The sequence below is a fragment of the Cyprinodon tularosa genome, unplaced genomic scaffold (assembly GCF_016077235.1).
Source record: "Cyprinodon tularosa strain WSP-4 unplaced genomic scaffold, ASM1607723v1 ctg527, whole genome shotgun sequence".
NCBI lineage: Eukaryota > Metazoa > Chordata > Actinopteri > Cyprinodontiformes > Cyprinodontidae > Cyprinodon > Cyprinodon tularosa.
In genome coordinates, this window is record NW_024039260.1 from 124203 (window position 1) to 142845 (window position 18643).

The following is an 18643-nucleotide window of genomic DNA, read 5'->3' on the forward strand; positions in this document are numbered from 1 at the left end:
AAGTTTAGTTTTTTTATTTAGCTTTCCTCCCCAATGAAGTTATCCCAGCTGGAGCTGTCCACTTCATTTCTGCCTCGTCTTGTTGTTCCTGTCAGAAAGAGATTCACAGCTTTAACAAATCTTAAAGTCACATGCCAGATTTTTGAAGCCATGTTTAGAAATCCACTTGGTAAAATCCACTAGTAAAATGCTAAAAAAAAAAAATAAAACCCACCAGGACAATAGGAGGGAGAGTCTTCCCATGGCTGGCCGGCGTTCTGTCAAATTAGCATACCCCGTCAGATCAGCATACCCATAGTTAATATTCATGCGCAAGACGTCAGACGAGTATACTAGTTTGACACTCTAAGTGTCAGATAAGCATACCTCATTAGACTAGCATACCCAAACAAAAAGTTGTAGTTGAAGGTAAACACACAAACTTACCTGAAAAGCATACCTAAACTCAAGTAGGCTAGTTCAAATATGCGTGATATAATGAACAAAAAAGTTTTAGTCTGAGGTTAACAGAATTTAAAGCTTAACTGCTTAAACGCAGACAGCCTCCCTTTCTGTTTCATTACTTCACACTAGGAGGATTTTATAAAAGTTATAAATATTATGCAAAACTTAAAAATGCAGAATTTAAGGCAATTTGATCATGGATTGAACTATTCCGTTAATCCCAACATTGAACAAGATTATAATTACATTTTTATGGGCCAACTACAACCTTGCTAGTAGTAGGCATCTTGCTCACGTTTGATTAACTGAAATTAATCCTCCTTCTGCTCTGCCAAGCCGCTGTATCCGAGGAGACGTAATGTCCAAATCAATATCATCAATGATTGGCTGGGCAGGAGGTTTGTTTTGTACAGGACGCGTTTTGTACAGGACGTAGATGGCTGCAAGTGCAGCTAGAGCCTTCTCTAAACGCACTCTAAATATATCCATGGACTGTTAGGGCCATCCTAGATTTTTTTCATTACGACATTACAAGAATAAAGTCGTAAAAGTATGAGAATAAAGTCGTAAAATTACGAGAATCTTGTATTTTATGATAACTCTTACAACAATCACTGTCTTTCCTAAAATGAGGAATGTCGAGCATCATGTGAAGTTATACTTTGACTCTGGTTTGAAAAATAAGGAAATCTTTTAGCACACCAGCATCATATTGGGCAGGATGTCAAAGTGGACTCAGGTCGCTGTTTGGTGGAGCCGGTCGGCCGACATAAGCCGGTCGAAGCTCCAAGCTTTCTGTCTGAAACAGGTTGTTGTATGATGACTTCATTCTCGTAATGTTACGACTTCATTCACGTAATGCTACGACTTTATTCTCAAAGTAAAAAAAATTTAAAAAATCTCTAGGCAGGCCCTAATACGCCGTTCTACTTTAATCATGTATAAAAAAGCTATTTAATTTCTTAGTTTTTGGTGTTTTTTGAAGTGTATGGTTGCTATGGATATGCTGGTCTGACGGGGTATGCTAATCTGACAGAACACTGGAACAAATCTACATTTCCAACCGTCTAAATCCAAGGGGATATATCAGGGCCATGTAATGGAAATATGTTAATGCATTCATGCAAACGGTATTGCTGAAGAGAAATGCATATGTAGGGAAATCGCTACATGGAAGTAATCATTTATCTGTATTCCAGTGGGATACTTTGATTTTTCTCTTTCCAACGCACTAAACTGTGCATTTCCTCTGGACAATAGCTGGACAGAGGAAGTTGGTGGCTTCAGTTCTACAGACACACTTGGCAGTTTTTCACTATTTCTATGAAGCAAAGAAAGGAGTTGTTAAAAGTCTCCCTGTGTATATTACAGAGAAGTCCAGGGATGGATGAAAGATGACTGGCTAGGAAAGGAAGAACTTTTTTTTTAAACTTTATTAGAGAATTTTTTGTAATACAAGAAGAAATAACTGCAATTTTGAAAAACAATCACCAGGGTTTGAAAAAAAAATTGTAATAATAAATAAAAAAATAACTTTAAATATTTTGCATTTAGAGGATAAAGTTTTAATAGCCTGTATGTTAGAAGAGGATAATGTAGAAAAATAAAATGTTGCTTCCTTTAAAAAAGAGATATATGAGGCTTTAGTCATAATAATAATAATTTTACATTTGTGGATATAAAACTTGGCCAACAGAAGCAAAAGATTACATAAGAAAAAATGGTCACAAAGTGTTTTTTTTATATTCTGTCATTCCAAATAAAACAACCTTTTCATAAGTATTGTTCAGAATAAAGCTACAAATACCTTGCCATAGACGCCTGGCGTACTCACAGGACCAGATTCAGAGTAACTGTTACAGAAAGTGCAGCGGTATCAATATTCTTTTTATATTTAATCAAAAATGACTCAACTGGGTAATAGTGGTGACTAATCTTAAAGGAGACCTCTTTTACATTGTTTACTAGAAAATATTAAGGAAAGGAAGAACTTAAGGTGCGTTCAGAGCAAACATGATATTTGAGATGCAAAGTGTTTACACCCTGCAGCACTTCAATTTAGAGAACCTTCAGCGGCGTGGAGCTCCTCTCATTTCCGGCTTGCACTTTTTATTCTATCTTTATTTGTTTTTCAAATCTATATTTACAAAATGTGTTTTTTGCTTCCAACCACAATTGGACAAACTTAATTCCATAAAACCAGAGGTATTTTATGTAACTTTGGATTAAATTTTTCCTTTTTTTCCATTTGAAAGTAATATTTTTTTGTTTCTATATCTTTTTGAGACTAGAAGAAGAAGTTTACATTAGTTTTCAAAGTTATTGGTAGATTTGCTTTTAAGGTGCAGTCAGCTTTCATGGCCATCTTCCTCACATTTTATTTTTTTTATGCTCTGTTTACAATTTGTTTACAGGAATCAGAGCGGGGCTTTCAGGCGGCTTCTCCAAATATTGAATTATTTTTTTCTTAAGACGCTGTTTAAGAAATGTGGCGGCATCCTTGCCAATGGTAATGGTCTTTCCTTATCAGTTTGAGGAAGTGGACCAGTTACTCTTGCTGCAAAGCTCCCCCAAAGCATAACGCATCATCTGCCGTACTGATGTTCTCAGACTTCAAAACTTTTGCCTATTTGCTCTAAATGTTTGGGTTTGCACCAGATTTTAGTTTTATCTACATAGATGGCAGAGCATGCCTCCTGTGTATTTTCATGTTAATTTTGAGCAATGGCATATTGCTCTATAAAAGGAAACTACATCCCTGAAAATGTTGATGTTACTTTTTCACACATCGTTTTATGAACAGCTGAACATTGTTTTTCTTTTCTTTGAATGAGGATTACCTCAAAAGGCACCAGTATTTACCTTAAATCTGTAACAGAAGATCTGAAATTGGGACATATTTTGAAGATCTGAAGGAACATGCTCTCTAAACTAAAATCAAAACTTGCTTTAACCCTCTGAGTTGATGCTACTCCAGTGTGGTTGAAAGTTCATGTTTAAAAGCGGGTTCTTTGAAAGGAAACCAACCAATAAGTGGTCCGCTATCCCCTAAGGAAGAGAGGTCAAGTATTCAGAACCATTTCTGAAGCTCGTTAAAGACTTCAGAGAGGGTGCAGTTTCACAGCACCTTGCAAATGAAAAAAAGTTCCCAAAATGATGAGATGATCAGTGGATGTATTGTTTATTCTTTGAACAACCTTTTTATCATAATAACTTTAAATATTCACTCATTATGGTGGAGAACAGTATTTTCTACCTTTTTAAACTCACTGATTAGAATTCTGTAAGTCCCTGTCTTGGTTTTAAGTGCTTTGGTTTAGGAATGGCAGTGTTGTGCCTGAACGCGTTCATTGAACGAAAGTTCATGAACTCGTTCATATTTTGGGCGAACGTGAACTGAACGTACTGCATTACTGCCTGATGAACGTTATTGTGAACTCGTTCATTCTGGTGTCTGTGAACGTCACGCTCACTCAGTTCAGCTCCGTTCAATAGGTTGCCAGATTTCTATAAAGCCCTCCAGGCGAAACCCCGGCTACATCACACCGTAAACAGGCCTTAATATGTAGCGGGAAAAACACCCAATCTGGCAACACCAGCTACCAGTGTCGTAGCCTACAGCCGCGTGCGTCATCAAAACAAAATGCCGTATGGAAGCCACAGCAGCGTGGAGGCGACAAAGCAGCAGTATGATCACTTAAAACAGTTTTATGACCAGGTGGTCGGTGAGGATGATGGCAACAAGTTTGCCCGCCGGCTTTCAGTAAAAAAATCCGCACTTCAGTAACCTTAAATTCCTACCTCAGCCTGGTCCCTCAGTTTGTGTTAGTAAAATCTTCTTGAACGGAGGTCTTCAACAGGGGATCCGCGACCCCTAGGGGGTCTACGGAGGTACTGCATGAGGGTCTGCATGGTTAGTTGATATTTTTATATTCCCCCCTCTGCATTTTTTTCCCCCACTAATTGAAATGTCTTTAAATACTCATTAACATGAAATCAACACACTGTAGTAAACAGATAAATGGAGGCAGAAGATGTATTTCAGTCATCAATGCTCACATTCAGTGACACACAGGAGCTCTTTCAAGCTGGGCACCGTTTCCTTCACAACAACCAGGAATCAGAATCAGAAAAACTTTAATAATCCCAGGGAGAAATTAATTTCTTTACATTACTCCATCTGTAATAGAGTGACTATAGGACACAATTTCATACAATGTATATAGTTAGGGGGTCCCCGTTCCATCTCGCCATCAGTTTGGGGGTCCTTGGTCTGGAAAACATAGAAGACCCCTGTTCTTGAGGGTTTTACTATCCATGTAACTTGTTTGTTAAACCTGCCTGGTATAATTTTCCAGGATTCCAGTATTCCTTTTTAGTATGTATTGAAATGGAATTTCAAATGGAAAAAATTATAAAAAAAAAAAAAAACATTTGCACCTTAAAGACTACTTTCCTGTTTTTCTTTTAATAATTACTCATAAAAAAGACCATTCAAGCAGCACATTTTTCCTGATGTTTTTGAGAATATACTGTAGGGGTGAAAGCTGCAGCTGCTACTAGTGTGAAGTGAATGGACAGCAACAAAGCGTTAAAGCAACAATGGGGAAATGCTGTCCCCTCAATGCTAATGTAAACCCTGGTTGGATAAGGATTCAAAACTGGATATGAAGATGAAATCTGACGCACAGTTTCAGTGTTACAACTGATAAAATAATTGCTGTCTGTGGTTCTACAGTAGGCTATGGTGTAATTGAGCAATATATGAAAAAAAAAAAAAAAAGAACTATGAACTAGTTCATTTTTTGGTTTTGAATTATGAACTATGAACTGAACTAGTTCATTTTAAAATGTGTGAACTGAACTTTGAACTAGTTCACGTAGAAAGAGAACTTTCCCAACACTGAGGGTTGGTGGGCTGCTCTAGATAGTTAGTTATTTTTTTTTATTTTGCACGAATATCACCCAGAAACACCAACCTCCTTAGAACTTAACTTTGTACAATCTATGAAATCTATGTTTCCAGTTATGCATTTGCTACTGAAGTAAATACAACATAAACCATGCAGAATTCAAACTACTGCTCCTTGAAAGCTAGAGCTTGTCTAATGTGAAATTTTTTCCTATCATTTAATTCTAATGGGTTATAAGAGGATCTAATTGAAGGGGAGGAAAAAGACTGAGAGCCAGAAAGAGTCTCAGAGCTCAGATAAGGAGAGAAAATTAGCGTGTCCCTCTGCTTTACTCCTCTAAGGTTCATCTGAAGTGCAGTAGGATAGCAGGAGGGGCTACTGCTACTTGGATGTTTTTTCAGCTCTGTTAGTTGTTGTTTTTTTTATCATATGTTTCTTTCTTTAATTAAATTATTCTTGCTTGTCTGTTTCCTAATCTCTGCCCTTTTTTTTTTAACCATAAATGCCACTTATAACCTGTGTTATTACTAGCCGCCATCTCTGTTGGCTTTCGGTATTTCTCTGCAACATGAGATAGAAACAACACCGGAGGAAAGGAGACAGATGTGACAGCAGCAGCTGTATTCTATGTCTTTAACTGCAGCTTGTAGCGTGATATAATGCACCAGGGTTCAGGTGAGAAGCCGTTGATCTTGATTAGTGAGAAAATCCCTGCTTAAGGGTCGATAGGCTGTTTTTTCTTTCTTTTTTTTCAGGACCTGAGGGGAATTATTTCTCTTCCCTCCTTTACCTTTTCTTTCTTTGTGTGTTTTGCTCATGGAATGAAGCAGACACTGTGTCACCTCCCACCCATTTCCACCATTTGCTATAGAAGTGTGAAACAAAAATGAAGGAACGTGTGAGTAAACGCCTGCTGCATCAGTGGGAGCTGGTGTTTGGAGTTCATGTTAAAGAATAATTCTATTCCATTAGGAAAGACAGAAATAGACATATTTCCTTTTCTCATTTAAAGTAGTAGGGAAGTCATATTTAAATGTCGAATCATTCTGGCTTAAACATGTATGTAAATGTACTTTTTATCAGACGATATTGTCCCAAAATCTATAAAATTTCTATTTTAAAACAAAATCCTGTCTTAAAATAAGTTGTTTTTTTCTGTTGTTATTCTATGCAGGCCAAATTAGTTAGAAGTAAGCTTGTACACCTTAATTCGGCCAATCATATATCAACGGCCATCTGTCAATCAAATATTTTCGGTCATAGCATCTTGATTCATATGTCGCAGCTAATATACGCAACAGTTGAAAGAAAAAATAAGAATCATTTCCTTTCCCATTGAGTTACGTCCCAGTGTTTACAGGGATGGACGTCTGTGTCTTCAGCAGGCGTAGAGCTAACAGAACTGGCAGCGTTGCGAGGCAAGGGCTCAAACATGTACGGCTGTAAGACTTCTACACCAATCCAAGCTTCTGCCACCCTGGCGTCCTCTTCCACATCATCTTCATCCCTGATTTCCTCCTCTAAATAAAAAATGTATGATGGAGGAGACTCATGCACGACCTCCGACACAAAACTCTCCTCCTCTTGCATATTTCCTCTTTCCATAGCGTTCCTTGACAGTGTCGTTTCTAAGTCACCAATTTAGTGCTACTTAGTCCCAATAGAATTTCCCATTGGGAACCTAAAAAAAAAAAAAAAAAAGATGCTTCCAAGACACCGGCCACAACCAAACTTGCTAGCGAATCTTCCGCCTCTTGATAAACGACCAATCACATTCACTTTATTCACTCTTGTACAGTCATGCTCCACTCGGGAGAATTCGGAAATGCAACGGTTGGAACAACCGTTTCCCTACAACTTTAACTTACTTTTAATAAAAACTTTCAACCATTCTGACTGTGTTGTCTGTGTAAAGTGCCTTGAGATGACATGTGTTGTGAATTGGCGCTATATAAATGAACTAAATTGAATTGATTAATTATGCCAGTAGTGGTTAAACACTTAGGGTTAGGCAGTAAGAGCAACTTTATCACTCTGTTTTTATTTGAGTGTCCACCTAAGCTTATTGAATATTCTTTGGTCAGAGATCTACGGCGTGTTTGTCAAGCATCTGGTCTGTAATAAAAAATATGATTTTAAACCATATACAGCTATGTGGAGTTTTGTCAACTCACATTTACACACATATTTTTTACTAAAACATTGTTTCCAACATGTCCAAAACAACTAGTCAATTTATCTTTAAAATATCAAAATGAAGAACAGGGAAGATTTGCAGGCTACTGCAGGAAAACTGAATGCTTGTCAGAGACATGTCATCGCCTGTTTGTCCCTGGAGGCCAAGAACCTGATTTTTCCGACACGTTCCACCCTGCGGCTGTCCACTCCTCTGGTGTCATGGTTTCTGCTAGCTCGGCTCCAATTGTGTGCTGTAATACTATAGCAACAATATGGCCGCCACCGAGTCTCCCCGCATCTTTCGTCCCCAAGAATAATGAGTGGCTTCAGGAGGCTTTGTTTTCAGCAAATTACTGCACTTGAGGGAAAGTAGGGAGAAAGTGATGAAGGAGAAAGGAAAGCATGCATGCTGTAAAGAGGAAATAAATGAATGTGGCACTAAAGTCATTATCGGAGGCAATAAAGGGAAGTGATGCTGCAAGGGCAAGAAGGACAGAGATGAATGTCCAAAAATAAAGGTGTGGACTTTAAATAAGCTGAGGAAGGACAAAATATAAAGGACGTTCATTATGAGAGAGTAGTTTAATTCAATTCAGTTTATTTATAAGGCGCCAATTCATAACACATCATCTCAAGGCACTTTACAGTTCACCAGATCATCCAGTCAAATTAGTTTTTATCTAAGGAAAAACAGATGATTGAATCGACTCATTGACTCAAAGGCAATCCCTCACACCAAGCATGCTTGTGGCGACAGTGGAGAGGAAAAACTCCCTTTTAACAGGAAGGAACCTCCAGCAGAACCAGGCTCAGTGTGAGCGGCCATCTGCTGAGGCCGACTGGGGTTCAAGGAGACGGAAGCAGACATAAAAAAGGAGCAGAGATACATTACTGCTTCCGGCATTACGATCACAATGTGATAATAGACCTGAGGACATGTTCTAGTTAATAGTGCTACAGGTGTTAGTAATCTATTAAGCTCTATCCTCTTAGCTGTCGGTTTTTAGCAAGACGTTAAAGCACAGCTGCGAATTATTTAGTAGCTGCATTAATAGCTACCATCTGACTTTCTTGTAGTTTAATGTTTCTGCCTCTAGGTGGCGCCATGTCTGTATCTGTTAGGTCATTTAGCCCAGTGCTGGGATTCTATTTAGGCCCAAAGAGGAACGATCAAAGCACGATCAGGACAGACGCTTGGAGCATATTGCTTTATTTTGTCATAATCAAATGGATTATGGTCTTTTTGGTTTAAGCATATAATGTTTAAAGTTTCACATGTAAGTGAAATGTTAGTTGCATTTGCTGCATTTTCTATTGCATAAAAAAAAAACACTTAAATATTTTTACTTCACTATACCTTTTATTTTTCTAGTATTATTCTTATTTGAGAACATTTTATGGCTGTTATTCTCCAGTTACTTCACAGCATGATAAACATATGATCATTTTAATCATAAATGCTTCTGACACATGCACACACATCTGGTTTGAGAACAAGTTTCATTGTTTTCTGTCACTGAAGTTGTTTTCTCCTTTCTAACATGCATATATTTCCTGCTGTAATTTTTTGGTTTCAAGGGTTTTATGCTGTGGAAACTCAAACTTAATTGTGCCTCCACCTAACAATATAATTTTTTTTTTAAATGGGTAAATAGTTGAGGCTGCAAAAGGTCCTATCTTTTTTTTGTCCGTGGTGTGGTGAGGGAGGAAAGCATCTGCTCTGCAACAAACAAACATGACTTGTGTCATGAGGTGATAGAACATTATGGTTTAACTGTATTAGCAGCGCTTCTGTTGAAGTAGCTTCAACTGCCCTGAATGAACTGCTGGTGTGTGTAAAACATCTTTACTTAAGAAACATGGATTGACAGCAGGCATTTTAAATGACAGGTGATTTATTTATACATTTTTTTTAAATAGAATAAACTTTATTAAATCTGTGCATTGTTATTGCAGCCCTGAATACAATGATATCATAATGATGATTGGGCTTAAATGTATCATTATTATTTATTTCATTTCAGACGAATTTGAGCTTGTAGCTCAGCATACTGTCAAAATCTTGGATTATTAATTCCTTTTATCCAAATACCACTTTGCTTGGCTATGGTTTCAACCTACAAAATGGTAAAGCATCAAACATGTTGGGCTAACTCAAATAACCGGATTAACTGTGATTGATCGATTATTTTTGACTAATCAAATCCCTACATACAGTATTGGTAATGAGACTATAAAAATGTTACTTGCTGAAAGAATACCCTTGTTATACCACTATAGGAGAAAAAAACTACAGAAAATCAAAGCATATATATATATATATATATATGCCGTTACACCGAAATCCCATAAAAATTGATGGAATTAATGAAAAAATCCCCCCAAAAATAATGGATTCTAATTATTTTAAAAGATCCGCAGAAACCCTGGATCATTTCCGTATGTTTTGCTGCTTTGAATTTAATCATCTCGCAAATGCTCTCTACCATCTCCAAGGGACTCAGAGGGGAGCAGACGGGAGCCACATTGGGGGCTGTAGGCTTTGCTTTGAGCAGCCGGTCTGGAGCGCAGCGGGGGTTGCTGACAGAGTATGAGGGATTTCGGGGTTAGCATGACATGTTGGTCATGTTGCTGTTAGCGTAAACAAAACGTGTTGCACAATGCTTGCACACTGTTGCACTTTTATCCACAACTTTCTTTCCGTCGTCATCGTAGGTCACTCTAAATGCAAAGTGGTCCCATACAGCAGACCTATAAAGTGCTGCTGGCGCGTCTTCCAACTCCTGCTCTTTCCCACTCGCCATTCCGACACAATTCTCCACAACAACTGATTTTTTCCCCTGCTACACCCGGCTAAGCTGCTTCGCTTCTTCTTCTTCTTGTTTACTACTGGTGGTTGGCTTTGGTCGCAGTACCGCCACCTTCTGCTCTGGAGTGTAAACGCTTCCCCTATGAGAAAAAGGAGCAGCGCAAGAACCGAACGAAACACAGGCGAACCAAACCGAGAAAGTCGAACCGAACGGTTCTGACGGTTTTCATAAATCGTCCCATCCCTAATATATATATATATATATATATATATATATATACAGTGCTGCTTGAAAGTTTGTGAACCATCCAAACATGGCTATTGTTTTCTAAAGAAAAATAATAATAATCATGTAAAATGAACATCCAAAGCTCAAATTGTAATGCGGACCTTCCAGATAAGGAACACAAAGACAAAAAAGATGCATCTTTTTATTATTTATTCAACAAAAGTATTTTATCTGTCAAAGACAGAAAATATGCTAAGTGCAAAAGTATGTGAACTCTTTCAGTTAGTCCCTTGTGGCACCGCCTTTTGCAGCCATTACTTCAACTAAACGTCTTCTGTAACCACAAACAAGTGTCTCACATCTGCTTTTTGGGATTTTTGTCCACTCCTCCTTGCAGAACTCTGCCAGTTGAGAGATGTTGGAGGGACATCTGGCATGTACTGCCCGTTTCAGATCTTGCCACAGCATTTCTTTGGGATTGAGGTCTGGACTTTGACTGGGCCAATCCAGAGTGCAAATCTTCTTTCTCTTAAGCCATTCTTTGGTACTTTTGCTGGAATGCTTTGGGTCATTGTCTTGTTGCATAATCCATTTCCGTCCCAGCTTCAACTCCCTGACTGATGGCAAGAGATTCTGATCAAGAATTTGTTGATAGCCCTGAGAATTGACGGTTCCCTGGATAATATGAAGTCGTCCAGGTCCAGAGGCAGAAAAGCAGGCCCAGACTTTCACATTTCCACCACCGTGCTTCACTGTTGGGAGGAGGTTCTTCTCTTTAAATTCAGTGTTTACTTTTCTCCAAACATGGCGCCTGTGATTGTGGCCAAATAATTCAATTTTGGACTCATCCGTCCAGAGAATGGACTTCCAGAAAGCCTCTGGTTTGTCCAAGTGTTCTCTGGCAAACTTTAAACGTGCAGCTTTGTTCTTTCTTGAGAGCAGAGGCTTCCTTCTAGCAACTCTCCCATGAATGCCATGTCTATTGATATTTCGCCTGATTGTAGATGCATGTACATTTATCCCAGACGCTGACAGAGAGGTCTGCAATTCTCTGGAGGTGATGCATGGGTTGGCCTTTACCTGCATCATTATTTTTCTGGTGCTTCTTTGTGAAAGTTTTGACGGCCGTCCACATCTGGGCAGAGTTGTAGTGATGCCTAGTGCCCTCCATTTGTAAATGATTTGTCTTACAGTGGATGGATGAAGCTGGAATCTTTTGGAGATGGTCTTATAGCTTTCCCCAGTCTGATGGGCTGTCACCACCTTCTTCCTGACGTCCTCAGATGTCTCCCTTCCTCTCGGCATTGTTGATCTGGTCTTTATGCCTTGACACAACAGTGGTTTGTTTGGTTTCGTCTCCCTTTTAACCAGTGCACCTCCAAACTTTTCCCAAGGACGTCTCATTTGATTGGTCTGCCTAATTGATTACTCAAGCACTAACATGTGCTTCACCTGAGTCTTTTACCTGATAGTCTTTAACAGTGCAGCTGTGGTTCATTTACTTTTGCAGATGCTCTGATTCTGTTTTTCATTTAGTTTGCTTTCAACTCCCACATTTTCCTCAAAACAAATGAATGGAATTGATGAACATAAACCTGACATTTCATATACAAAAACTGGTGATGAAAAAATAAGAAAATCATGGTAAAAATAAAGAAAAATCTAAACTACTCAACTAGTTCACAAACTTTCAAGCAGCACTGTATATATATATATATATATATATATATATATATATATATATATATATATATATATATATATATATATATATATATATATATATATATATATATATATATATATGTGTGCAGTAAACCACTCAGAGAACCAGGATAAAGGTTGAACAGTCTTATTGAAAAGATCAACTGGGATTAGATTCAGCAAACTCAGTGTACTGGTGAACTGGAAGTTAGTGGAGAAAACTTTCTTCCCAGAATCCAGTCGGTGTGGGTTTATCCAGAGGTAGGAACTTGGAGAGCGGACAGGTTTTGACTTGGTTGGATCCTGAGGAGCTATGGAGCGGACTGTCCCTTGGAAATCCAGGAGGACTTGAAGGGAACTTGTGGAGGTTTATCCCCTGCTCAGTGTGAGACTCAAAACAAACCTTCCAGGGGAAGAAGGCCAAAACATCCAGCTGCAGGATGGCTTCCCCAAACTGGCAAACACTCTTGCGTTGAGGTAGTGACAGTCCACTGCTTAAGTACTCCTCCCGATAATGATCCAACGAGACGCAGGTGTGCAGGGAGGACCAACGAGGACAGGGCGCCACCTGGTGGTGGAGGGAGAGACAAATACAAACAACAGACCACACAAACTGGATTCCTGACAACCTGATTTTGCCTGGTTTTGCCATTTGCAATAATGCTAAGGTGCAAAAGTAAGAATAATTTTCCAAATTCCCAATTTTGGTCTATTTAGAAATGTTAATAAGCATTGTTACGATCACATATAGATGGGAAGAACTGAGAGTAAACGCTGTTTAATAGCAGTTTGCTGTTCATTGTTCTCCATGTTTAAGCTGTTCTTTGGGGCTGTATTTGTAGCTCAAAGCTTATAATGCATTGGAATGCTTTCTGTTGTTTTTCTTCATTGCTGCGGCCACAGTATCTCTAATTATTCTGAATAGTTCCCAAAAACTCTGACATGACTGACGTTTTGAGGGCGTTGGGATGCTCTGCGGACCACCACTGTAAGCTGCATTTTTATATATTCAGGGTTGTTGCTTCTTTTCTGTTTGATAGGGTCTTGGTATAGTTGTTATTCAGATCCAATTAATGTACCATATCGGATGAGTCAGTTGACTGATGGTGGCCTGCAGGAGAACTCCTGGTGGTCTGCTGCTGGTGAGCGGATTAACAGATGAACTAGCTGGCTGGAGGTCTATCCTGCTGGCCCCCCTGACTGATTGCTTGGCGACCTGCTTGCTGAAATATCTGACTGCCTTGTTGGTTTCTGAGGCAGAGTCTGCCTGAGCAGCTGATTGACAGTGACTCCAGGGACTGGTCGACTGGCTGACCCCGTCATCTCTATGAGATTCAAAGCTGGCTCTTCTGATATTCTTGAAGAAAAAAAAACAACAAAAAACTGCTGATAAAAAGCTGCCATATAAAAGAAGAAAATTGTGGATATTTGTGGTTGAATTCTTTTTTTTTTTTTCACAGAAAAGCAAATTCATTTTACAGCACTTTCAGCTCAGCTTAACATATAGGCAGCTTAATGTTTTTAGATATACTGTAGAGAACTGTTTATAAAACAGCTATGTTTTAGAAGTAAATTTCTCCAAACAACCAGTTTCCTAAGTTAACATGGAATACGATATACTGGAAGGCCTTTAGTAAAAACAGTTTCTGTTTAAAACTCATCAAATTGTTATGTTTAAAAGTTGGAGTTTGGCAGGAAACCATTTAACCTGCAGGCCTTGTTTTGACTTGAAAAATGTTTAATCAATTTGACTGTATGATATATATTTATGTGTTTATGTACCTACTACAAGGAGAGAGGAAGGAGGTGGCAACCTGTAATGATAGGAACTGGTAGTAAGTAAGCAACATTATTTTTACCAGTTGAAACATGCTCCATGCATTGGGTAGTCCAGTGCTTCCCAAAGTAGGTGGCCTGCCCCCTAGGGGGATACTAATGTATTTGCAGGGCGCACATGGTAGAAATAAATTCAATAAGTAACCCATTTTTAAAGGTAATCTTTAAGAAATATATAATTGTAATTTACAGTTTTTTGTTTTTTTTTTACTGTCAAAAAAAAAAAAAAAGTCTTGTAAAGCAGATGGAGGGGACTAAAGATAAAAGGTTTGGGAACAGACTGGGTTAGTCTAAGAACCCTCAGGGGGGAAAGACTCGCACATAACCGACTGTTGGGGCAGCCAGATGCCATTTTTTTTTATTTTTTGACTACAGTAAGTTGTTGTTATCAACCTCATGCAATAGTTTGCAGTCAAACTGGTCAATACAAGGTCTTTTTGTTAACGAGAAAACACCTCAAAGCATGCGTTGATGTTACCTAATTCAACACAGAGCTTGTGTTCAATCTGTTTAAGCTGCAAATCAGAGTGTTTTCTTTAGTTGCCGTGGTTTTCTTCCTGCATCTTTGCATAGGAAGTGATAGAGTCATTCAAACACAGGTTGGCCTTTAAAGCATTCTCCTGGTATAACATCTTGATGATGGTTGTGAGTTTACAAATCATTTCAATCCTTCTGACTCTCTTATAAAGTGACTGTATCAAGGGTGTAACTTTGTGTTGAAAGTTGGTGGGGACGGCTCATAAGGAAAGGGAGCTACCTGCGCGACGCCTTTTTTTTGTTGTTGGAAAGGATAAAGCCAAAAAAATGCGAATAACATTTATCAATTTAATGAAAACATAACTGTTACAATATTCACTTATATATTTTGTGCAAAAAATATCACATAAATCTAAACAGACAGTACAAATCAAAGAAATCAAATAAATATATCAATTTTGTAGAACATTTATTGACAGTCAATTTTGGGTCACTTTTTAAAACTAATTTACTTTCAAACCAGGACTCGGACAAGATCTTATGGGGCCTTAAGCAGAATATGATTAAGCAACTCCGTCTTTCTGTCAAGAACATTCACCAGCAGGGTATCCAGGGGGGGATTTACCATTAGGCAATACTAGGCAGTTGCCTAGGGCCCCAAGTTCCTGGGGGCCCCATAAAACTCTGTTTCCATGTATGGTTAATACAACTAATCCTTATTTGTGCACATTAATTATGTTTTTGATAAAAATCCTTTGGCTAAAATGCCATCAGAACGCTGATAAATAGAGAGGAAAAAGGGACAAGAAGAGAGGGACAAAACCTAGAACAAATAATGGATGCCTATTCTATTAACATTTCTCTATCTGTAGAATGGGTCTGTTTTATGGGTTTTCTTCTCAGGGGGCCCCCTGCCTGTCTTTGCCTAGGGCCCCAAATTTCCTAAATCCGCCCCTGAGGGTATCAATACTGATTTGATAGAATCTGGGAGAGCGGACTATGTTCAACCATCCATTTTCTTTAACCTTATCCCTCAGTGGGATCAGGAGGTGCTGGTGCATATCTCCAGCCACGTTCTGGGTGAGAGGTGGGATCACCCTGGACAGGTCACCAGTCTGTATGTTCAACCAGCTTAAAAGTAATCGGTAATCAGATTTATTTTTTGCACTTTTACTAAGTGAACTTCTAACTCCCTTAAATCTGAAATTCCAATGCCAAAATTGTTTAAATTTTTTATCTTTGGACCCCCTGCAGAGTGACGTCACACCTGCAAGATCCTATCATTACCTTCCTGCTAGATTGCAAAAAGCAGCTTGCTCATGAGTTGTCAACATAACACGCTAAATCTTAAATGTACGTGTACATATAAAAGAAAAAGGGGTGCAGTGCTTGCTACTGAATGGCAACACTATCAAAGTCAGGAAAAAGTTTTAAGTGAAGCCGGGATTAAAACAGTAGCTACAAGAAGCTTCAAATAAAAGTTGTTCTTTATGTTCAACCTAAACACCAACTCCGATAGACCATCAGTAGAGCAGGTGTTTAAATTAATCAATCACTGCTGCGAAAGCTTATAGCAGTGAAAGCTAATATACCACAGCCATCACTTAATAAACGCAAAATAAACAACCCTCTAAAAACGGAAAACTGTAATGGACTGAAAGTCCTGTTTTTTATGTGGGAAATTATTTGCGTGTGTTTTAGTATAATTCTGATATATTGGCGCTGTTGTCTGTTTCTATGGCAACGATACTGAATGTAGTGTAGCTTACAGACCTGCATGGGTCGAGTTTTACCAACCCACACCCGCCCGAAACCGTTAGGATGACTACCGAACCCGACCCGTCACCCGCGGATATCTTCAATTCAAATCCGAACCCGACCCGTTGATATTTAACCCGCAACCTGACCCGTTAACCCATCATAGGCTATCGGTTCAGTTATATTTTAAATACGGTATTAACTTATTTTTACACTATTCTCTATTCTTTTACTACTTTAAGTCTCTCCTGACTAAAATTAGGTCTTAATATTTCCACAAGTCCCTCTCACCTGCAAGTCTGAGTCCACTGCTGTCCTTGAATGGGTTAGCATTGTTGGAGGGAAGCGACAGGTGTTATGGGGAGAGGGCGGAGGGGGGTGATGGGGCGAAAGCGAGAGGCAACAGATTCTTTTTTCTGAGTTTTTTGTCGGGGTTTGTGGACGGTGAGCAGCGGGGAGAACTTTTTTTATTTTCTTTCTGAGGAGCGGCATGAATGGGGTTTTAATCAGATATACACAGCACCGAAAGCAAAATATTGTACAAAATATTGGTGGGGACTGTCCCCCTACCGGTCAAGATTGGTGGGGACATGTCCACACCAGTCCTTAAGGAAGTTACGCCTATGGACTGTATAATTTAACTATGGAGTAATGCAGTTTTATAAATGGCAACAAGATATTGTATTCTTACATTTTGATCAGCTACCCATATCTGTCAGGCTCATAGCTGAAGGATCCAGTATTCAAGGAGGAAAAACAGATTTCTCAGAACGTTTATTGAAAACAGAATCGGGGTAGAGGCGTTGGTGTGTAAGGCAGGAACCTCTGCTGGGGGAGACAGCAGATTAGTGACCATGTCTTTCGGGAAGTGGATGATCACGAACGTGTGAGTCACTAACCTGGTCTTATAGTTCAGTCTGAATTCAGAGGTAGAGGGCTGGTTGCCAACGTGGCGTTGCGGTCGCTGCATAGAGAGTTCCAGACACTGATGTGTTGGTGGTCGGAGGACAGGTAGGAGATCAGAACCAAGCAGACTAATGTAGGCAGGATGATCCAGAGAGGGAAAAAGTCGGTGACGTGGTCGGTTGTCAGAGCACGAAGGCCAGAGATCTGGGGAGGTGCCGACAGAACACAGTGCGGCTGACAGGCTAGACAAGGGCAGGTAGGCTCAGGGGTCGGGAGACTATTCCGGTTGGTTCACAAGCAGGCAGAGATCAAGCAGGAATCAGAAGACAGGTCAGGCAAACAGATCAGATGGGGACAGGCTGGCTCAGGGATCAAGAGGCAGAACAGGTCAGGATCAGGTAGTCAGAACACAGGGATGCTGAAATAACCTGGCACTGATGACTGGTCTGGAGACTTGTTAAATAGAGACTGAAGCAGACAGATCAGATAAGCGCTAACAATAACTGGCAGAGCTAAGCAGATGTTGGAAATGAGTAATCAGACCCGACATCAGCGCTGAGATCATGACAATATGAGTCTCGCATCAAAGGACCAACCTTTGGTAATAAGACGGTACCGTTTGTCTATATTTGGTTTCACTGTGTGGTTCACTTGTACAAAAATATATTTTCCACTGAAGAGGTGTCAGTATGAAACTCACATCAATCCTGAAAAACTGCAGGAGGAATGATGTGAAAATCCCAAAATTTTCTTTGTTATTTTCTTAGTTGGCGCTGGCTGATGAAACAGTTTACTCAGCAGTGCAGCTGGTATTTCTGGTGCTCCAGATAATACAACAGCTGCCAAAGATGGGAAAACGTCATGTCATGATTGTAAGTTCAGTTGACCAAGCTTGGCTGAAGGGAAGCACTCAAAACTGGCACTAAGGTTCAGTGACGTGGGAATGATGGAGGAATAATCACTTGATCTCATTATGTTGTATATAATACTCCAAGCCTGTGACCCGCTTGTTTGGGTCTGTTCTGAGTTCCAGCTGGGTTTGTTTTGAATGACGGCACACAGTTTGGTTCCTTGCTTGGACCAATTTTCCATAAACACGCTGAAAAAAAAAAAAAAAGGATCTCTTTCTTTTTTTTTTTGTCTTTTTGAGCATTTGAACAAAAGAGGGCAACAATTTTCTGTCTAATTCACCAAAGTAGAACAAGCCTGATTTGGAGAAGAATAGGTCCAGTTAATGTAGTCATGTGTAAAGCACTGTTTGCTTTAATATAAGAATAACTGTTTTTTTCTTTGTTGCAACTTAATTAAAGATGTAGTCACGCTTTTATGAGCACTGCATGACTCCACATTACCTAACAGGAGCCCAAGATGGAAGGTTTAAGGCTGTAG

The 18643-nt window shown here is 39.3% G+C and overlaps 1 protein-coding gene across 5 annotated transcripts in view; it reads left to right on the top strand.

The window, feature by feature from the left end:
* Positions 1-18643, top strand: part of LOC119795927 (mitogen-activated protein kinase kinase kinase kinase 4-like) — a 162457-nt gene that overhangs the window by 68662 nt on the left and 75152 nt on the right. The gene's annotated exons all lie outside the window — the stretch shown is intronic.